Source organism: Pseudopodoces humilis, chromosome 2 (genome assembly GCF_049639895.1).
Source record: "Pseudopodoces humilis isolate 2021_Gansu_Grassland_sample_001 chromosome 2, ASM4963989v1, whole genome shotgun sequence".
NCBI classification, from domain to species: Eukaryota; Metazoa; Chordata; class Aves; order Passeriformes; family Paridae; genus Pseudopodoces; species Pseudopodoces humilis.
The window spans coordinates 57,516,569-57,524,560 of record NC_142201.1 but is presented as its reverse complement, the minus strand read 5'-3'; the positions used below and the strand labels follow the sequence as shown (position 1 = coordinate 57,524,560).

The following is a 7,992-nucleotide window of genomic DNA, read 5'->3' as shown; positions in this document are numbered from 1 at the left end:
CATGCCGTTGTAAAAAGGTCCATTGGAATAAAAAGGACAGATTGCTTGAACAAAAATATTTTATGATGTTTGTAAAATAAATAAAAATAACCCAATATTTTCGTGGACACTATTTCAAAACAATTAACTAAGAAAATTATAAATATCTTTTCAAAATTAACAGAACTACTCAGTCATAGCTATCTGTAATTGCCAAATGGTGACTCTCCAGTGCAGCTAGTTAAAACCATATTATGTTTTCATGTTCAAAAATTATATGGCCATTCCAGATTTTGTATAACTTACTGAATATTTTGGGATTATCATGTTCATTTTGTGAAAACGGGATTTTTCCCTTATAAACACATCCTTGTGCATGCTTGTTCATCCAAGTTACTAGTAAAGAATAAATATGCTTTGAAATTGTTCCCACAGTTTTGTCTAATACAAAAGGGTGAAATAACAATACAAAAAGATATATTTATTTTTCCTGCTGTTTAAAACACTTTTTTCTACTTTATTTTCTCAACTGGTTAATATATTAATTTTATCCAATATAATTCTTGTAACTTTATGTTTTTAGATAAATTTTATTGGTCTTCTGAAAATTAGATATTTTATTGGCTGTAGTCAAGATTGCATGCCACTGCCAGTACATATGACTGCATACTTTCATCAAGCAAGTTACTTCATTGCCATATATGTGCCACATATTTAGAGAAAAAGATATTTGTTTTTATTGTAGGTGATATTGCTGAAAGAAAGCACATTCATCTACACATATCATACACATATGTGATTAACAGCTTCCAGATTTTAAATTAAGGAAGACACATTAAGGAGGCTTATTAAAGAGATTGAGGTCATTATGTCTAAATTTAATCAGCTGGACTTGGAAGATCTGCAATTTGGAACATCTTTATTGCTAATTATGTCCTAGATGATCAAGTTTAACAACAAAGGAAGAGATACTCATCAACCCACTGCTTCTAAGTGGCTTACAGAGATCAGAGAAACACAGTCAAATGGTTGGTTTATGAAGTTGTTCCAGTAAGCCTGTCTTCCCATTTGCTTCCAGGATTTAGATCAATGATGTGCCTGAAACAGAAAATAAGATTCTAGAACAGAACAATTCTTCAAACAGAGAAAAGTGCAGGTGTGATTATGAGCTGAATTAAATAAAAATAAACTTACACCTCTGCATTTTCACAAGGCAGATCTTCTACTTCAGTCTTCTGTGAATCACAGAAAATGACACAGTCATCTTTGGGTATTTCATAAAATTTCCTTATTTTCATAATTTCTAAGGCTTTGATCTTTTTTGATGCAAAGAAGTACACTGGTCTCAGGAGTTTCCTAACCTCATCTTGTGCCAGAAGATCACAGGTTGCTCTATTCCTTTTACTGCCTCTGTTGTACTCTTCCAATGGGACACAAACATTGTCCGTTGCTGTTAAAATCAGAAACGGAGGTAATGTAAATACCTAGTCTTCACTGCTGCCTATCCAACAATCATGGAACACTTACTCTTTGTACCCTAAACACCTACACAATCTATCACACATCTCATCTTAGCCCCAAGACTAAACAATGTGTAATGTTGAGGTCTTGCACCAAGGAGCAGAACAAATACACGGATGTTTTTCTAGCAGCAGAAGATTGTGAGACTTTTGACTGTCCTTCTTGAACCCAAATCCCTCTAAGATATTCAGACAGCAATTCAGAGTAGGCTAGAGCAGAATTTCCAGAAAAGTAAGGAAAATTGGCCCACAGACTCTTACCATGTTTCAGATAATACAAGGAAAAATTCTAGGATACTGAAGATTCAGATACTTCAATTTGCTGTCTTGCCTTACAGCTTGGGATCCTCCAGGCAAGTATAGCTCATGTCACGTTATCATCATCTTTTTCTTGTGCCAGGAAGACAGCTGCTACAGACACCACTGCTCACAGCTTGGTCATGAGTTAGAAAAGTGGCATATTACGTGACAAAAGCTGGGTCAGAGGATTTCTCTGCCTCACGTCCAGTACACAAGTGAGTGACTGGAAGCAACGTGTCCTGGAGGATCCTGGTAAATTAAAAACGGAAAAAATATGGGTGCGAGAGGGGTAAATACATAAATAAAATGGTAAGATGCTGAATTTTAGCTCATACGATCTTCTGTACTTTTTTGGTGTTTTATTTGTTTCCTCATCAAATATATTCCACAAATTATGCCTTCTTAATTTGAAGATAGTTAATATCTTAAAGTGAACCTGGATGAGTCTGATTATATGCCCAAGGCCAGTATGGAGAAACAGAAATAGATGTAAGATGGATTTGAAGGAACAGTCCTGCTTAATGGGTATTAAAAAGGTATGTCAACAAAAGCTCAGCAAATTTCTGTTTACAGGGTGAAAAGAGTATATTCTTTCTGTTGTGGCTACTGAGGAATTAATAAACTTACACTAAACTGACCTGGAATTTCTGAGTGACTGGGATGTTTTTGTTTTTTTCTCTGCACCAGTTTTTGATAGGATGATAAATACTGGAGTATCACTCTGGCACTTTATAGCCATTGCACCAAAAATAGCAAGAAAACAAACAAGACTGAAATAGAAGAGCGTATCCATGGAAACTCTGTACACAATGGTATTGAAGATTTTATGTTGAATCAGAGGAAAATAATTAGTGGGGGTGAGGAATAAAACTGAGATTTCTTCATGCCTACTAAGTACAACGATTACATGGCCTTCCTTTATTTAGGAAAGAACACAGTCCTGGAAAATGTAGGGCATCATGCTAAATGGATCACACAACCTGATTTCCTTTCGTCAATCCCAGGGAAGTGACAAGCTGCATAGCATGCTTAATTATTTCCCAAATAAGAATTTTCAGTATCAATACAGAAAAGTGTGTGTAGGGTATGCATCTAGACACTGACAAATTTTCTTTGCTGTGTCTCAGCAAAATCTTTATATGTATTAGTCCTTGTAAATTTTTTTAGATAACACACACAAATGCTACCATCTACTTAGCATTCTTCCAAATGTCATATTTCTCAAAATAATTAAAAATACTTATTATATAAAGGAAGAACAAGTGAAATTAAATCAGAAATTAATAACAAAGCTGTAAAAAACCAGAAAGTGAACAGGGAGTTCTAATATTAAAAATAAAATCATACCTTTATTTAAATTTGATTCTAAATGAAAAATATAAGCATGTCATATAAAAGTCAATGACTGCTTTCACTTAAAAATAAAGATGGGTAAGAAAAAACATTGACTCCAGTGTGGCCTTTGCCTAGTGATTACACTTGTGAGATTACCTTGAAAAATACTGTTATGACTCTGGGGAGGAGTCACTGCTGATTACTGAAAATATAAATATGAAAGGAAATAGAATGCTTGTATTGATTTGTGTAAAGACACCCTGTGAATTTAATTTAAACATGTATGGTTTTTAATATTTGGCTTTTAATTTTGCTAAAGAATATAAGAAGATAATTTGGCTTTCAGTGTTACACTTTGAGTAAGAAATTTTGTTTAGAAGCTGCAATTAAATAATTCAAAAACAATTAATTCAGAAGACATCCCATTAAATTATAACCCTCCCCACTGGTTAACTTGGTGCCAAAATGTATTGTTTAATTTATCATTCTTAGTATTTTTAGAAGGCCTCAAGGCAGGGAATGAAGCAATAATAAATAGGGAATAGTGGATAATTAGAGAAGGAAATGTGGAACAAAATTACTAAGGGCTTTAGGTGAAGTTCATTATTACTATTTAATAGTGCCCAAGAGCATTTGATCAAATTGTGGATCATGTTTAAAAGTGGGGTGAGAAAAATCTTAGTGGAGGAGAGTTTTCTAAGTACCACTTTCAGAATTTTGCAGTAAGTTTTACAAAATTTATCAAGGAGTAAAAAAGCAAAAGCATATTGACCAAACCTTTTATTCTATCACAATGCTCTAGTGAGATTTGAAGAAGACAGAGGTTCTTTATTCCCTCAGATATTGTTCAAGATATGAGTATTACATGATTAAGCAGTAAAGCACTTCAAAAATGAGTGATAAGGTGACACATTGCAAGTAGAGCCCTTAGGGCTTTTAAGCACAAGTTGAAGTAGGTATTATTATTTTTTTAATTCTCCAGGGCGTTTGATTTTCAGCCACATCTTAAAAGAAGCACATTTTTAACATGGATCATTCAAGTTGACTCGAGCTTTCAGGGTTTTTTTTTTCTTCATCCCGCCATTTTCCTCATGCATTTATGTTATTTCTTTAATTTAGTATAAAAAATATCCTGAAAATATTTTTAAACACAAATATATGTGAAAAATTACAGAACTCACCTTTTCAGTATTCAAAAAACAAGATCCTCTCTGACATTTTTCCCCTGGAAGACTTAAAAGAATGAGAGAGCATGAGATCCATGGAACACAGCAAATAAGAGCATTAATTTAAGCAGTAAGAGTGAGCTTAATGTATGGAATATTCTTTCAAATTTAAAAATGTTTTCTGAAGGTCTGAACTCTGATATATTAAGTTATTTTAAAATATTTTTATGTCTTCCTATGCTTAAGAAAAAAGGAAAGAAAGGAAAAATAAAAAGAGAAAACCTCTTCTGATCTGTGTTCCACAGGAGAAGAATGGGGGAATAGGATAAGTAACTTAATTACTTCCGAAAATTTCCCTTCCAGGGGAGCAGCTACATTTTCAGATATATATGCTGACTCAAAGTAAAATGATGCCTGTTAAATATAAAGAATTTTGTGGGTCGGAAATTCTAATTATTCAGCAGTTCTGTTCATTAGAAAATGGAGATCTCCATCTTTAGACATTTGATTTCATAGACACAGGAGACTGGACATTATGCTCCTTTTTTATTATTTTTTTTTTAATTTTTATTTCCCCATAAACTTTGTTAACAGCAGAAGAGTCTAGCTGGTTTGCCTTTTAACTAAGTGTATTTGACTGGGAAAACTGATGTGTTTCATTTGATATTTTGGAAGTTTATAAAATCATTGGCACAGTTTAACAAAGAATTCTAGTGGTAACAGCACTGGCAGTAATAGTAAGAATAAAGCACTATTCACAATATGTAAAATGCCTTAATTTTTACTTTAACCAGGGAGGTAGGGTGTCCCTGCCTCTTTCAATATGGGAATGACTGAAAAAGAATATTAATTTGTATACAAAGCCTTGATCTATTTACACTGTTTGAGACAGCATGATGAGGTAGTAGAAAACAGCATAACATTTTCACTCAGATTCACATGACAGGACAAAAAGCCTTTAGATTTGGACGGGTTAGACTGTCAAAAAAAAAAAAAAAAAGGAGAAATCTGGTTGTCAGCCAAGGCAAAGAAGTTAATTATTTGGATAGATATTGCCCCTAATTTCTGTCACAATGATTACTGAGCACTCTTCAAACCAATCCACAATATGCTGAAAGACGATGGAGCAGTTTTCCTTGAGACTGTCCATACTACAGAATGTATCTTATTTATGGATCTGAGACAAACAGCCTACAGCTCTGTCAGAGACAGTCTTGTGTGACTTGAGCCTCCTCTCTTTTATTTGTTGTATTCAGAGGCATTCTCTGATCTCTCTGTTGTACTCTGTAATGCTATGCACAGCCATAACCTTGAAAATGAATTATTTACTTAGAAGGTTGGCCATGTTATCATGTGTCTAAATCCCTCTACAACACTTCCTACTGTACATGTGCAAGTTCTTATGTCTGATTCATCACATCAGGAAATCATATCGCTTAAACACTTATTTCAAAAGCATACACTTTCTAAATAAAAGCTGGAAGAAAATAGTTAAGAAGATACCTCTGAATATTGCAAGGAAAAGGTCAGATGAGTCTAAAAGACATTAAAAAAATAGCAGTACACGTTTTAATTGGTTGGACTACATTATTCTGGACTTCTTAATTTGCTTGACCAATTTCTCTGACACAGATCTGCAAAAACAGAGAAGTGCAAATATATCAATAGGAGAAAATTTTCCTTTTTGTCTTGGGAGGAACATTCACCTTCTATTCGAAGTGAAGCTGGGGTCTTCACTGTAATTTAAATAATGCTTTATCAATAACGTAGAAGTTGATTTTAGCAATGTATTTCGTGCTATGTTTTCTCTGCTGTTTTTTCTTCTGAAAAATTGCACAGAAAAAGCATATTTATCTTACTGTGATAATGATGGAGATAAAATAACTTACTTAAGTAAGTTATTTTAACATTTTGATGCTAATTTATAATTGCTGAAAGTTCCTCAGCTCATGATTTTTCCAGTTTCAGTTTTATTTATATTGTCTATTTTTCCTTTAGTCTTAATACCAAGAAAATTCTTTACCTGTCTTTTTTTAACATATAATTTATTATTAAATCTTATTACTCATCCACTATCAAATTCACCTGTGTGAATTGACTCCGTTGTCATTTATAATGCTCACCTATACATCTTAGATGTCATGTGCATGTGCAAGAGTTTTGTGAACTTCAGAACAGATTTCAGAAATACTACCTCTACTATTTTGCATTTACAACACCTTTTAAATGAAGCTTGCAATGGAATTTAAGATCATAAATTAAGCTTCAGAGTGACCTTGAAAACCTGAAATATAGATTCCTGTTCTTTTATATTTTGAAATAAAAAGATCAGAAAATGTATCAATTAAAAAAAAAATTATTTACAAGAGTTGAGTGAAAGTTCTAATATTTTTCAGAAGGAAAAGTTACTGCTACTTTTGAAGATCAAGATGACTTGAAATATGAATTATTAATCTAAAGCTACAGACAGTCAGTTTTAGATATAATTTACATTACATATCTTAGGATATGTAACTGTTACAGTCTGCTTAATAATTAGGTCAATAGAAAGACAGTGCCTTCCAGACAGGAATAGGTTTGGGTCAGCCTGTGAGGTAATTCATCAAACTTGGTACAGTGCCTCCCAGGCAAGTAACTATTCACTTTGGTCTGGAAGAGAAGGCGGAACGTGGATATGTCTCCCAGGTAGAAAATTAAATGGGTCAGCCTTGGAGGCAGCCCAGATAGGTGACTGTTCAGCTTTACTTGAAAATGGATTAACATGCTAAGGTCATTCCTGAGTACATAACTATTGGCTCCTGCTCAGATGACAAGCCATTATTCATGGACTTCCTTCCACTTGAAGGGCTGCTTATGGCAGCTTATCTTAAAAATAGATCATGAGATGGTTAGCCTTTGTCTCTAATAATAAAGTCCTGTTTGTGAACACGAGTGTATGTTTTACCAGGACATAAGAAATCGCTGACCCTGGTTATTGTATCTCTGCCAGGGATAGTAAAAGACATTCCCTCAACTGGTATTGCCACAGCTGAGACCACATGTTAATGTATAAGAAAGATGCAAAATGTACTGCTGGTAAATAAGCCTTTGGCAGGTGTGAAAGCTTAGAGAGCATATGCTTACCTGGAGTACACGTGTTCCTGGCTTGGAAGACAACATCAAGAGCTTCATATATTTAAACTAGCCTTTTATCCATGTCCATCTGAAAACTGAAAATAGTGTATTATTTGAGGAAAATACACTGAAAATGCACACAATTATTAAAATAAGGAGGTAAGCCAGAGCGATAAAACAGAGAACACAGGCATAAGAAACTTGACTGAACAGGATAGTAGGTCTGGGAGGAGAGATGAAAAGTAGCAGATTAGTACGCAACACAACAAGGTTCTTTATCCAATTTCCTCTCTTTCTTTTGATTTTTTCATAAGCTCTTGTCAGTATGTTCTGCATTGTGGCTGTAAGATAATAAAAGAGAATATGTTATTATTTGAGGAGAGGGAGCCAAGTGAAGAATAGAGGGCATCCAATAAATTGGAAATCCTGATAGGTCTTGCTGAGTGCCAAATGGCATATGCATAAATTAGCAACACTGAAGGAATTCTGGCAGTGATGAATCAGAGAAAGGGCAGTCTTTTATGGGAAGGCTAAGAGAGATCAGGTGGTCTATGGTACACTTAATGATGCTGCAGGAG

General features: G+C 34.1%; 1 long non-coding RNA gene across 1 annotated transcript; it reads right to left on the bottom strand.

Moving 5' to 3' along the window:
* Positions 1-1,340: 1,340 nt before the first annotated feature.
* On the bottom strand, positions 1,341-7,784 carry LOC148184852 (uncharacterized). The gene is made up of 3 exons (XR_015774632.1): positions 7,424-7,784; positions 4,316-4,367; positions 1,341-1,429 (listed from the first exon to the last, which is right to left on the bottom strand). It is a non-coding gene; the product is annotated as an uncharacterized LOC148184852 (long non-coding RNA).
* Positions 7,785-7,992: the final 208 nt, after the last annotated feature.